General features: G+C 39.8%; 1 protein-coding gene across 19 annotated transcripts in view; it reads left to right on the top strand.

Moving 5' to 3' along the window:
* Positions 1 to 14,125, top strand: part of BBS9 (Bardet-Biedl syndrome 9) — a 461,967-nt gene that overhangs the window by 183,106 nt on the left and 264,736 nt on the right. The window lies entirely within an intron of this gene.

The raw sequence follows: 14,125 nt of genomic DNA, 5'->3' as shown, positions 1-14,125 counted from the left end.
CTAGTGGGACTCATGTGCCCATAGTTTGCCCTCCTCAAGGAGCACATGAATACATAGCTGCAAAGGATATTACTCCATTGTTATGCAGGTCCTCATGGACCACAGAGGCTGATTTATGAACATCAACCTGGGCAGACATGGAAAAGTTGATGATGCCAGGGTTTTTCACCAGTCAGGAGTTTACATTCATGGACGGACAGACTGGGACACTCTTCCCACCAAATGTCATTGTTATAAATGGAGATACTGTTCCCACAGTTATTCTGGGGGACCCTGCCTACCCACTAGTGCCTTGGCTTCTGAAACTTTTTAAGTTTCAGATATCAAAGACCCTGGCAATAGAAGGTTTAATTACACTCTCAACTGGTGCAGAATGGTTGTTGAATGTGTGTTTGGCAGGTTGAAATCTCATTCAGCATGTATACAGATGAACAAATTTTAAAACCCCAGTCGTATTTGGGACAAATTATTTAATCACCTATGAACTGCATGGACTACATTTAACTCAAATGGACTAGATTTGTAAGTGGAACACATTTCCACACTCTCTCCCATCTAGTTCAATGTTTTCAGGCTGCTCGTTACATGGTTGAGTGATTACACCATTGAGACAGCAGTGTACTCACAAGGATGGCAATGTAAGTTTATTATTTTAACAAACAGGAATGGGCTTGCAAATATGTGTGCTTTTCTATTGAAAATTCACTTTTCAAGGCATTTTTTTTTACAGTTTGCATTTGCCAATTGCCATTTTGAATTCCACATGATGGTGTGCATGTGGGGGAAATGAAGGGATGTCAGCGTGCTGGTATACAACCTGCCATTAGCAGATACATACTGCTAGCTGGGGCTTGTAATAACTTTTTAGCGTTGGTTCATTGAACAGAAATCTCTCTCATTCCTATATTAATGAAGTACATGAAAATGGAGTCCAAAATTTACTAGGCTCTGGGGCAGTTTCTGCCATTTCTGGTGCAGGTTCCTCGGCAGGCTGTTCCTTGGGCATCAGAAAGCTCCTCCAAGTACGGCCCCAGGATGTGTTGTGGTTGTTTCTGCAGCAAAGTCTCTTCTGGGACCAGTGTCAGCAGCAGTGTCACTTCGCTGGGCTCATTCATTGCCTGCTGCTGGTTGCCATCAGTTCCCATGCTGGATTCTGGGGCCAGCAGGTTGCAATTCCAGCTAGCTGGGTCACTGCTGTTGGCTCTGTGTGGGGTGCAGTACCAACACCCTATCAAACTCATAAAACAGGCATGATGTCGGCAATTTGCCCAAGGTATGGTTTTGGACTCTTGTTTTGCTGTACTTGGTCTTTAGCCACTTAATCCTCTCCCTGAGCTGGTCACCAGTCTGGTAAATTCCCAGCGCTGCCAGCTTCTTTGCTATTTCTTGTTCATATGGTCATTCCTGGTAACCGTATTAAAATCCACTGTTTTATTGGCCTCACACTGGAGATTAACCAAAATCTGGCTATGCTTCTGCAACCAGGGACAAGGCAAATATGATCCAAACACGCCATGAGATTTAATGTGATTGGGAAGGGAGAGATTAGAGAGAGCTGGGGAGAGATCTTGTGGTGAAAGTGAAATGGACTGTAGAGAGAGATTGAAAAGATCCCATGGAGGGATAAAATATGTTTTAGAGAGAGAAAGATGGGTATCTGCGTCCATTCCCTTTGGGGACAAAGGAATGCCTGTACCCTGCCTCCAAGAGAGGCTTGGCAATGGAACATTTGGGCATTCTCCCAGGCTGTAAGGAACTTCTGCAGCGTGAGCAGGGAATGTAATTGAATTAGTATAGTCTGCCCACCTCAGCTATATAAAAACTCAGCTAGTGCCAGTCAGTATCTGCTCAACACAGCAGCTGGCTGGTTCCTCAGCTTCTAGTGCTGCATTATATTCTCAGAATAAAGCCTGACATTGCTTCAGCTGAACCAGAATCTGTTATGAGTGTTCTCTTGTTCCAGGACATTGGCCTCCTGGAGAGATGGGGGTTGGGAGACTGAAACATCTTCCCTTGAGGTATTCTCAAGATGTACTGAATGTCTGTCTCATCAAAATGTTACTCAGTTTATTTTTAGATGCTTTGGGGGAATGAATCCAGATGGTCTCTACATCTCTTTACCCCTTTTTCATTTTCCATTTGTGTTTTTCTGCATACAAGTTTCTTGGTTTAAAAAAACACAGCTTATGTTAATGAAACACTGAGGTTGCAAATTTAAATGTATTTAAATGAAAGAATTAAGATGCAAAAATTTAGATACTTTTTGCCATTCATTCTTGTATCTGTTCAATATTGTGGATATCAAATGTTTGCTTACTTGTTATACTCTTTAAATAGACACTTTAATACAGGGTGTATGGGTAAATTAATTTGCTGCAAAAGTCTTACCTTTCCCCCCCCCCACACACACACATTTTGTTGATTTGCAACCTTAATGTTATCTTAGGTACTTTTTGTATTTAATTCGTTGTTTAGTTATTAGTTAAGAGGTATTGAGTTACTGAGTGTTTTAAGAATGCAGGATACTTGATCCTGATAAATTTCAGCATGTATACATGTAATTTCAGAAAGCTAATTATAACTACGGATTTTGAAATAATGTCTCAAAATCCTAATAAAAACAATGCAGAATGAGCCATGTTACAAATTATTTGCACAAAGAGGAAAGATGATCCAACAAAATGGTTCAATAATCAATAAACCACAAGTTTAGTTGATATTTTTACTGCTTCATCTCTAATGAGATTCAGCAGAAGAGTAGAAAAAAAGCATAATTTTATAGTGTGTTGTGTGGCATGTGACTTTCATATAAGCAATTACTTCTGAAAGTATTTCATATGAATAGGAATCACTGTCAGGGGTGTTACCTGATCTATTTTTTGTGCATTAGTTATGTTGATCAGGCCTAGTATTATTAGAATTACTGTTCAGTTGGGAACCCATAACGTACACGGTTGCAATACTCATACTTAAGAAAAGCCTTTTGAATTTGCAATAGTTGAATTAACACAATTAATAAAGTCACAACACTCCAGTCCATATACTCATGCCATCCCTGGCAAAAGGACCCAGAGTGTTAGTCATCATCCTCATCATCACCAGTGGTCATCATCCTGGTATCTCCCAAGAATTACATCTCCCAGGGCACACAGGCTAGGATACAACTATGCCCAATACATATTCAGTTGGGGTTTCACCCCTTTTCCTTGTAAGTATTTCCTTACCCTACTAATGATAGGATGCCCTTCTCCGATAGGTTACTAGTTCATTTACTTCAATCTTATTACAATATATGCCAGTTAGTAACCATGGTACTTTGTGGTCAGACATCTGCTGATGTTCCTAACTTGAAATATCCCAAGCGGATATAAACTAGCACCGGGTGGTTACCTGACAGCAGTTTAGTCCTTACAACATTCTGTCTTGTGAGAACTTATGATCTAGGTCACTCCTGATTATGCAAAGACTTCTTGTGCTTTATGCCTTGTTTACCTAACTTTATTGTCATTATGGGCCTTGTAGGCACATTACACTACTTTCTTAACTTATACCTGTTCCTTACCTAGCAAATACCTATACCTATAGGCTACAGGGGCAAACTATTTAGAATCTGGCCAGTATAACATAGAAGCTTGTAGGATATGCCATAACAAACCACCTTATTGGCTGCCTCCTCCCAAACCCCTCCAACTGCTCCTGGTCAGCAGGAGTAAAAATGTCTGCTCTTAATTGATTGCTTTTGCAGCCATTTAAAGCAACAGGTAGCAGTAGCCAGCAATCCTGAGAATCAATAAGAGGAGTAAATGATAAAATAAAAATAAAGAGAAAATAATAAACTAAAAATAAGGTTAAAAAGGGAACAGTCTACTAGAACCAAAACACAAGGGGGTTCTGTGCAGTAACTAAAGAGGAACCCCGTATGGAAAACAGGAGAAACTATTGCTAGGACCTTGAGACCCACCTTTGATGTTGCAGCTAGAGAACCACCCAGTTTATACATCCAAGGGATTCTATTAGCCCTTTTTGCCACAGCATCACACTGGGAGAACATGTTGAATTGCTTGTCCTCTATGGTCCCTAAATCCTTCTCAGAGTCACTGCTTTCCAGGACACATTCCCCTCTTCTGTAGATGTGACTTGCATTCCTTGTTCCTAGATGCGTAACTTTACGTTTGTCTGTATGAAAACACATTTTGTTTGAACGGGCCGACACAATTGAAAGATGCAGATCGCTTTGTATGGTTGCCCTATTCTCATAATTATTTATCAGTCAGCCAATCTTTGTATCATCCGCAAATGTTGTTAGCAGTGATTTTATATTTCCAGCTCTTTAAAGGAAATGTTGAATAGCATTGGGCCTAGCACCAATTGCTGCAGAACTCCACTACAAACATCCTCAAATTCAATGATGATTCCCCATTGAAAACTACATTTTGAGGTCTGTTAACCAGTTTGTACTTCATTTAATGTGTAATTTATTGATCTACACTGCTAATTTTTTAATCAGAATATCATGCAGTCCTAAAACAAAAGCCTTACAAAAGTCTAAGTATATTACATCTGTGCAGTTACTTTACAACCAAACTTGTAATCTCATTAAAGATTGAAATCAGATTTATTGGTTTTTTTCCCACCACCCACTAGCTATAGTAAAAACCTAGCCTTGTGTTACTGTGACTTGTGGGTGGTGGTATAGTGTTTGTGCGTTCACTGGGAGTAACTCAAATGAGAAGAGTTTTAATGAACTTTTCTCTCTTCAGAGATGTGAGTAAGCAGTGGAATAAGAGAAATTTTGTAATGTGACATGGGATTCAGAGTAGGAAGAAGAGTATAATATATAACAGTGGTCCTCAAATGTTTTATATCGTGCCCCCGCTTACCTGTAATGGAATCTGTCTGCTTCCCGGGAGTGAGGCCATTGGAGCTGGGGTCGGGAGCGGGGCCGGGGCTGGGAACGGAACTGCAGCTGAGGGTGAGGCTCAGGCTGGAGCAGAGCAGGGGACAGAATGGGCTGGATGATGCTCCCTCCCCACCCTGTGCAGGGATTGGCCCAGGCTCCTCTGTGCCCCCCTAGGGGGACACGCCCCACAGTTTGGAGACCACTGCTATATAAGATGTTCAGCTCCCTGTGAAAATGATCAGTGGCATCACACAGTTGACTTAATAATGCTATTATCCTTAATTACTCTGTTTTACTATAGAGTTGCCTGAGGGAGAAATTATCAAAAGTATGCAGAGGATGTTTGATGAATAACTTCTAGGAGGCAGCATAGTGCAGTAGTTAGACTCTGTGACTAGGAGTTGGGAGACCTGGGTTTTGGTTTCAGCTTGGCCACTGGCTCACAGTGTGGTCTTGGACAAGTAACTTTACCCTTCTGTACCCAGTATCCTTGGTAGTTTCCTCTTTCAGATCTGTGTAAGATGCTATCTAAGAGCTAAGTATTAGTATTAATAAATTACAATGAATGGAAGAACTGAATCTTTTAAAATAAGACCTCCCCCAACTTTCACCCTTCCTCTGAACTAAACCTGTTTTTTTTATTTTATTTTATTTTATTTTATTTTATTTTATTTTATTTTTGAGCTTTGGGAAATCTTCCCTATTACCCATCTGCCTTTCTTCACACTGTTCACTTTCTTAATTTTCTTTTCACTTCCTCATCAGTACACGCTCTCTCTCTCTTTCTCTCTCCACTTCTCTTTCTCCAGTTTTTATTTCTTTGTAAATCTTCCCTCTCTGTTTTACAAGTTCTGTTTCATTAATTAATGTTTGTAATCTTGTTAGGCTCTGTCTCCATCGCTATGTTCCTTATCAATATATTATTTATGAATCTGAAATTAGCTTCTGATTCCCATCAAACTCTTATGCTGAGTCACCACAAAAACAGAGGTGTCAATAGGAAGGGATAACTATTGCTTTGATGTGAAATTTTAGGTGTGCCTTTTGATCCCTAGCTCTTGTGTTATTTTGCAGCAGTCCTTGTGTTTCACAAGGTTATTTTGGTTGCTAAAGTGTTGGTTGTGATTTCATATCATGTTGCATTGGCCCAAAGCTATTTAAGGCAGAGGTTTAAAGTTATGAATAACATTAGTTAAAGCAGTAGGTCAGTGCATTAAACTGTTGTATTTATCCTCTGAATATGGAAAATTTGTCTGGATTCCCCAGTCTTGTCTTTTCATTCAAAGAAGACTCTTTGCCTGTAACTTTCAACGTTCCTTTTACTGTGATGGCAGTTGTGTGTGTGACTCCTTACTTCCTCACAATTCAACTAATTTAGCGTGTGATCCAGCAGTGAATTCATAACCCCAAACCCATAATGCAATAGAAAAGACTATAACATCACAAAATTGCCCATATAGCTTCACAGGAGGCTGAAGTAGGAGCGGAAAATGGACTGAGCAGGGGTGAAATGCTTGTTTAAACACACACATCACTTTTCTAGTGTGACAAGCAATAGTCCACTCAAAAATGGAAATATGAAGTTTTAAGAAGTTAGGCTGACCAGATAGCTAGTGTCAAAAATCGGGACAGGAGGTGAGGGGTAATAGGCGCCTATGTGAGAAAAAGACCTAAAAATCGGGACTGTCCCTATAAAATCGGAACATCTGGTCACCCTATAAGAAGTGGTCTGTTAATACATGGTGAGGATACAGTGCTGAAGGAGTGGGGTTGAACTGGCCCATGAAGAGCTTTGTGGGTCCTGTAGTTCTTGTTGAGGGGTTGTTTCATATGTATTCCTATGCATTTTACTGCAAAACTGGCAGAAATTCACGTATTAGGAATCTTCAGAGACTTGTATAATAAGAGAAGCTGCCACAGGGACTATTTTTAGGCTGCTGCTGGTTACGTTAGAAAGAGGGTTGCCTATTAATGGCTATTTGCACTGAAAAATACTGTACAAATACTTCCAGTTGGCCATATAGGACAGGAAATGGTCACCTAGAAACGGTAGTTAGTATATTTTGGGATTAAATCAGAAACCATTTTAATACTTATATTTTCCTTTTTATCCTACCACTTTATTTAATTTTAGCTTTTCCACCTTCATGTCAGATGCATGAGAGTCCACTCCTACTTCTATTCCTGCCTTCTTAAACCTTTTCTTTTAGAGGGAGCACTGCTTATTTTTCTCAGTCTCATTTTTATTTTCTACTTTCTTTTCCTCCACCATCTCTGTCTTATCTTTGCTATTCTTCATTCCCTCTACATGCTGCTTTGTTCTACATCCTAAGGTCTCTCCCTGTCAGAGTGGGTCAGGAATTTTTTGCTGAAAAATGCTGGTTCAATGATGCCAAAACTGTTCACAGTGATAAGTCCATTCCAGTTAATTTCACATACTGAAAAAAATTTAAAATATTTTTAAATGAAAAGTTCCTTTTTTGGGGAAAAAGAGCTTTTTGTTGTGAAACTTAAGTTGATTTGTAGTAAAACTAAAACGTCAAAATTGAAACAAAACAATTCAAAATTATTGGCACAAAATGTTTTTTTTTATCTGACCTGATTTGATTTAATTTATTTTTCATGTTTGGTTTAATTTTTTTTTTTTGAGATTTTGACTTTTTGACGTGATTTGGGATGAGAAAATTTTTTGAAATCATGAAAAATCTTGCAGGATGAGAAAAATGTTCCCTGCCCAGCTCTACTCCCTGTCTCATAGTCTAGCCTAAGAACCTTTCTAGTTTTACACAGTTTTATCTCTCAACAAAAGTGCCCCAGTCTTATCAAGTTTCCATCAAGTTTTGCGTCCAGACACCGCCCTGTGATGATATTCCTATCCCAGCCAACCAGCCATGAAAGCAATATGAACTGTGAGTACATGTGCTTGACTAGAAGTGGGGAAAAGACATAATGTGGAGGCTCACAAAAAAATGAAGCCTAAAATGTAGTAGAACTGATTTAATTGGAGAAGGATTTATTTTCTGAAGCAGCACTCCGCTGTGGTATATATTGGAATATATATTAGAATATATTGGAGTAGCAGCTAAAAACTGTTCCACCTTCACTTCTTCATTGAGGAAGATATAGAACACTGAGAAGTGTTAGTCAGCTTGTTATAACTAATGTAAACTACTGATGCTTTGTTCTATCTGATAATCTTTTGAAGTCTTTGTTTACAAAGGAACAATTGCAGGTTTCATTCTACTCTTTTAATCAGTGACCTTACCCCTGGTATAGTTCAAGGTACTTTGATATTTAGTCCTTCTTACTCTTTTCAAAGAGTATCCTTCATATCTTCTGGACAGTTGGCGGATCAATCACAGATATTTTCCTGCATTACTACTAGAATATTCTTTTGAGCAATTTTAAGACTGTCAGTTTGACAGTTTGCAAAAAGAAAAGGAGTACTTGTGGCACCTTAGAGACTAACAAATTTATTTGAGCTTAAGCTTTCGTGAGCAAAGTTTATGCTCAAATAAATTTGTTAGTTTCTAAGGTGCCACAAGTACTCCTTTTCTTTTTGCGAATACAGTCTAATACGGCTGCTACTCTGAAGTTTGACAGTTGAATCTGTGACATCTCGGTCCTACAGCACTCAGTCCTAATTACTATATTATGTTTGTCAAGGAAAAGGAAATAGATTAAGATCAAAACTACTTGTTTCCATAGTTCATGTCGTAATTTATAGTATATGAAAAGAAGACTGTGGTTTGTGGTGTCTAAGTTATTTGCAATATAGGAGTGTTTGAACTTTTAAAAAATTTCTCAAGAGAATACTCAAATTTGTGTTTGAAATATTTTCATATACTTTGTTTGAAACATTTCCCCAAATAATTTACAGTTTCAAAAGAACAGCACAGAGTGATAAGTAAACAAGTAGAAATTTTGCTTGGATTCAAGGACCATATTCAAGTTGGATAAATGGGCAGTACAATAATTCCACTGATGTCTGCCAAATTTATTATTCTAAATAGGATTAAAATAATACTTTGCATTTATAGCTATCTCCTTTTATCCATGGATCTCAAAACACATTACATGTAAATTAATTAATAGAGCTGCTCAGAAATTTTCAGATGAAACATGTTCCTGTGGGAAAATGCTGTTTTGTCAAAATTGAAACTTTCCACAGGCCCGTGTTGCTTTCAATTGAATTATGTTTTGAAAAAAAAATTGAAATGAAGAATTTTAATAATGTCAAAATGTTCTAATACATTTTGAATGGAACATTTTGATTTTTCATTCTGAAACAACTTTTTGTTTTGGACTGTCTTTTATATTATAAATGATTTTTTCTAAATGTAGTTTTGTAGGACATTTTGAAATAGTTTTCATTCAGATTCTCAATTGCAAAATTTCCTGTGAAATAGACATTCAAGTTCCTGCACAGTGCTATTAATTAAATCTTTCAACACTTGTGTTAGGAAGATACGTTTTTATACTCATTATGCAAATTGGGAAATTGAGGCGCAACCTTCAAACTACATAACAAGGCAGTGGTTGAGCTAGAAATAGAGCCTAATGCTTGCTCCTAGTTCTCTGCTCTAAACTCTTAATGACATTCCGTCTATCTCTTGGTTTCTGAAAGGAATCCAGATGTTTAAACTGATACACTGAAAACTCATAACACATTTCAACTACATTAGAGCTGGAAAGACCATAGATAGCTATCTGTCCCTATTTTCACTTCACACTACATTCATTTTGATGTTAACATAATTGTATTCATTACAGTGCTAGTAGTCATACTGTCTGAGATGGAGGGAGACGTTCTTCTGTAAGCAAGGCTTTATAAACAGGGAGGTTTCAGGGGTGTCTCATAAAGCTTGATGCTTTGAGAATTGACCAAGGGATTACAGAAGATGCTTTGTAGACTGTTCTGTTTAAATACTGCTGTCTTTAACAGTCCTGTATTTATTTGGAATTGCATTAACATTTGGCACATCTAAAAAGTGGATAAAGTTTGAGATGCCAGTTGTGGCTCCATGGTTAAGGATGAGATGAGTTTTGCACTTAAAACAGGGATTTTATTTCATTATATGTGAAAAATACATAGGCAGTCACCATCTTTGGGAACAATGAGAGATGGTGGAGATTTTGAAAGAGGGCAATTGTTTGCAAGTTTCTCTGAAGGAGAAGGTTTCACACAGCAGCCTCTGCTTCAAACTTTCAATTATGAAGTATAATGGAAAAATGGCTACTAATTCTAAATATTTATTTTCAGAAGATATCCATTGCACTATCTCTGCTCAACAGGACGGAGGGGGGAAAGTAGTGAATGTAGGTATGTGCAAGCGCATAGGAATAGGAAAGAGTAGAAGGGAGTGGGAAATCTGTGTGTGTGCCCATTTGTATATGGGAATGTAAGTGGTGGAGGAAAGAGGAAAAAACAATGATATGTGCAGGGGATTGTGGAGGACAGTACAAGGTGGAATTTGGGAGTGTGTACAGGGAGATGTAAAAAGATGCAAGAAGCATGGGGAATCTGGAGGACAGGAGGGAAGGGGGAAAGTAGGGTGTACTGCTTTGAGGAAAGAAAGCAGCTGAAAACCCAGTTTAACTGGCCAGTATGCTCTGATGACTTTGTGCTGTATCAGAATGGGGTAAAGCAAAAAGCTTGATTCTTCATATCATTAGAGATATCCCATGGGTACAGTCTCTTTGAATTTGTTGTTTGTGTTTCTGTATGAAATTTTCAATATAAAACCCTAAATTAAGATGTAGTTAAGGTTGAGAATACATATCAGTAACCTAGGGCACAGTTAATTACAACAATATTGCAATTATCCCCAAACCAAGCAAGAAATTCAGAGTTAAGTTTAATTTGAAAAGAAATCCAAGCAGGCTATGGAAATGTACAATTAAAGCGTTCAAACAACTTTGACTCTGACCTGTAGTGACTTCATGAGAGGGAAAAGAAATCTTGCGTGTTTTTAAAAATCAATAGTGCCAGATTGAATTAACTAACACAAAATCCTTTAATCATAAGGTTATTGTACGATGATACTAAAACTGCACACACACACACACACACACACACACACACACACACACACACACACTCTGCTCCCCTTATTGATTGTTCTGTATTTATTCTAAGATGCAGGGTTATATATTTAAATATAGGTTTCAGAGAAGCAGCCGTGTTAGTCTGTATTCGCAAAAAGAAAAGGAGTACTTGTGGCACCTTAGAGACTAACAAATTTATTAGAGCATAAGCTTTCGTGAGCTACAGCTCACTTCATCGGATGCATTTGGTGGAAAAAACAGAGGGGAGATTGATATACACACACAGAGAACATGAAACAATGGGTTTATCATACACACTGTAAGGAGAGTGATCACTTAAGATAAGCCATCACCAGCAGCAGGCGGGGGGGAAAGGAGGAAAACCACAACACTGGTTCCCGTAACCCACCCAGCAATATTGTTAATCTATCCAACTATACTCTTAGCCCAGCAGAAGAATCTGTCCTATCTCGGGGCCTCTCCTTTTGCCCCTCCACCCCCACGAACACGATACAGTTCTGTGGTGACCTGGAATCCTATTTTTGACGTCTCTGACTCAAGGAATATTTCCAACACACCTCTGACCAACATATTAACCCACAGAGACCTTCCTACCAACACTACAAAAAGAAGGATTCTGGGTGGACTACTCCTGAAGGTCGAAACAGCAGACTGGACTTCTACATAGAGTGCTTCTGCCGACGTGCACGAGCTGAAATTGTGGAAAAGCAGCATCGCTTGCCCCATAACCTCAACCGTGCAGAACACAATGCCATCCACAGCCTCAGAAACAACTCTGACATCATAATCAAAAAGGCTGACAAAGGAGGTGCTGTCGTCATCATGAATAGGTCGGAATATGAACAAGAGGCTACTAGGCAGCTCTCCAACACCACTTTCTACAAGCCATTACCCTCTGATCCCACTGAGAGTTACCAAAAGAAACTACAGCATTTGCTCAAGAAACTCCCTGAAAAAACACAAGAACAAATCCGCACAGACACACCCCTAGAACCCCGACCTGGGGTATTCTATCTGCTACCCAAGATCCATAAACCTGGAAATCCTGGACGCCCCATCATCTCAGGCATTGGCACCCTGACAGCAGGATTGTCTGGCTATGTAGACTCCCTCCTCAGGCCCTTCGTTACCAGCACTCCCAGCTATCTTCGAGACACCACCGATTTCCTGAGGAAACTACAGTCCATTGGTGATCTTCCTAAAAACACCATCCTAGCCACTATGGATGTAGAAGCCCTCTACACCAACATTCCACACAAAGATGGGCTACAAGCCGTCAGGAACAGTATCCCCGATAATGTCACGGCTAAGCTGGTGGCTGAACTTTGTGACTTTGTCCTCACCCATAACTGTTTCACATTTGGGGACAATGTATACCTTGAAGTCAGCGGCACTGCGATGGGTACCCGCATGGCCCCACAGTATGCCAACATTTTTATGGCTGACTTAGATAAACGCTTCCTCAGCTCTCGTCCCCTAATGCCCCTACTCTACTTGCGCTACATTGATGACATCTTCATCATCTGGACCCATGGAAAAGAAGCTCTTGAGGAATTCCACCATGATTTCAACAATTTCCATCCCACCATCAACCTCAGCCTGGACCAGTCCACACAAGAGATCCACTTCCTGAACACTACGGTGCTAATAAGCGATGGTCTCATAAACACTACCCTATATCGGAAACCTATTGACCGCTATTCCTACCTACATGCCTCTAGCTTTCATCCAGATCATACCACACGATCCATTGTCTACAGCCAAGCTCTACGATATAACCGCATTTGCTCCAACCCCTCAGACAAGAGACAAACACCTACAAGATCTCTATTATGCATTCCTACAACTACAATACCCACCTGCTGAAGTGAAGAAACAGATTGACAGAGCCAGAAGAGTACCCAGAAGTCCCCTACTACAGGACAGGCCCAACAAAGAAAATAACAGAAGGCCACTAGCCATCACCTTCAGCCCCCTACTAAAGCCTCTCCAACGCATCATCAAGGATCTACAACCTATCCTGAAGGACGACCCATCACTCTCACAGATCTTGGGAGACAGACCAGTCCTTGCTTACAGACAGCCCCCCAGTCTGAAGCAAATACTCACCAGCAACCACACACCACCCACCCAGGAACCTATCCTTGCAACAAAGCCCGTTGTCAACTCTGTCCGCATATCTATTCAGGGGACACCATCATAGGGCCTAATCACATCAGCCACACTATCAGAGGCTTGTTCACCTGCGCATCTACCAATGTGATGTATGCCATCATGTGCCAGCAATGCCCCTCTACCATGTACATTGGTCAAACTGGACAGTCTCTACGTAAAAGAATGAATGGACACAAATCAGACATCAAGAATTATAACATTCAAAAACCAGTTGGAGAACACTTCAATCTCTCCGGTCACTCGATTACAGACCTAAGAGTGGTTATCCTTCAACAAAAAAGCTTCCAAAACAGACTCCAACGAGAGACTGCTGAATTGGAATTAATTTGCAAACTGGATACAATTAACTTAGGCTTGAATAGAGATTGGGAATGGATGAGTCATTACACAAAGTAAAACGATTTCCCCATGTTATTTCTCCCCCCCACCCACCCCACCCCCCACTGTTCCTCAGATATTCTTGTTAACTGCTGGAAATAGCCTACCTTGCTTGTCACCATGAAAGGTTTTCCTCCTTCCCCCTCCCCCCTTGCTGGTGATGGCTTATCTTAAGTGATCACTCTCCTTACAGTGTGTATGATAAACCCATTGTTTCATGTTCTCTGTGTGTGTATATCAATCTCTGCTCTGTTTTTTCCACCAAATGCATCCGATGAAGTGAGCTGTAGCTCACGAAAGCTTATGCTCTAATAAATTTGTTAGTCTCTAAGGTGCCACAGGTACCCCCTTTATATTTAAATATAGTTTGTGGTAAGCAAAGATGTATATAAGGAACCTAACATATGAAATAGGAAAAGTTAGCAATAAAACTCAAGAAATTACTGCAAGAATGGAAGCAGGTTGTGTGTGCCTGGCACTTTGTGGACATTTTAAGAACAGCAGAGTCCTTATCCTCTGGAATTGAATGACTGAGGAGCTTTTCTGCAGTGTTTTTTGCATCCCTACTCAGGCATTCCCCTTCCAGCCTGTCTCTACAGTGGT

Source organism: Dermochelys coriacea, chromosome 2, assembly GCF_009764565.3.
Source record: "Dermochelys coriacea isolate rDerCor1 chromosome 2, rDerCor1.pri.v4, whole genome shotgun sequence".
Taxonomy (NCBI): domain Eukaryota; kingdom Metazoa; phylum Chordata; order Testudines; family Dermochelyidae; genus Dermochelys; species Dermochelys coriacea.
The sequence above is the reverse complement of the archived record's forward strand: the minus strand, read 5'-3'. Positions and strand labels throughout refer to the sequence as shown.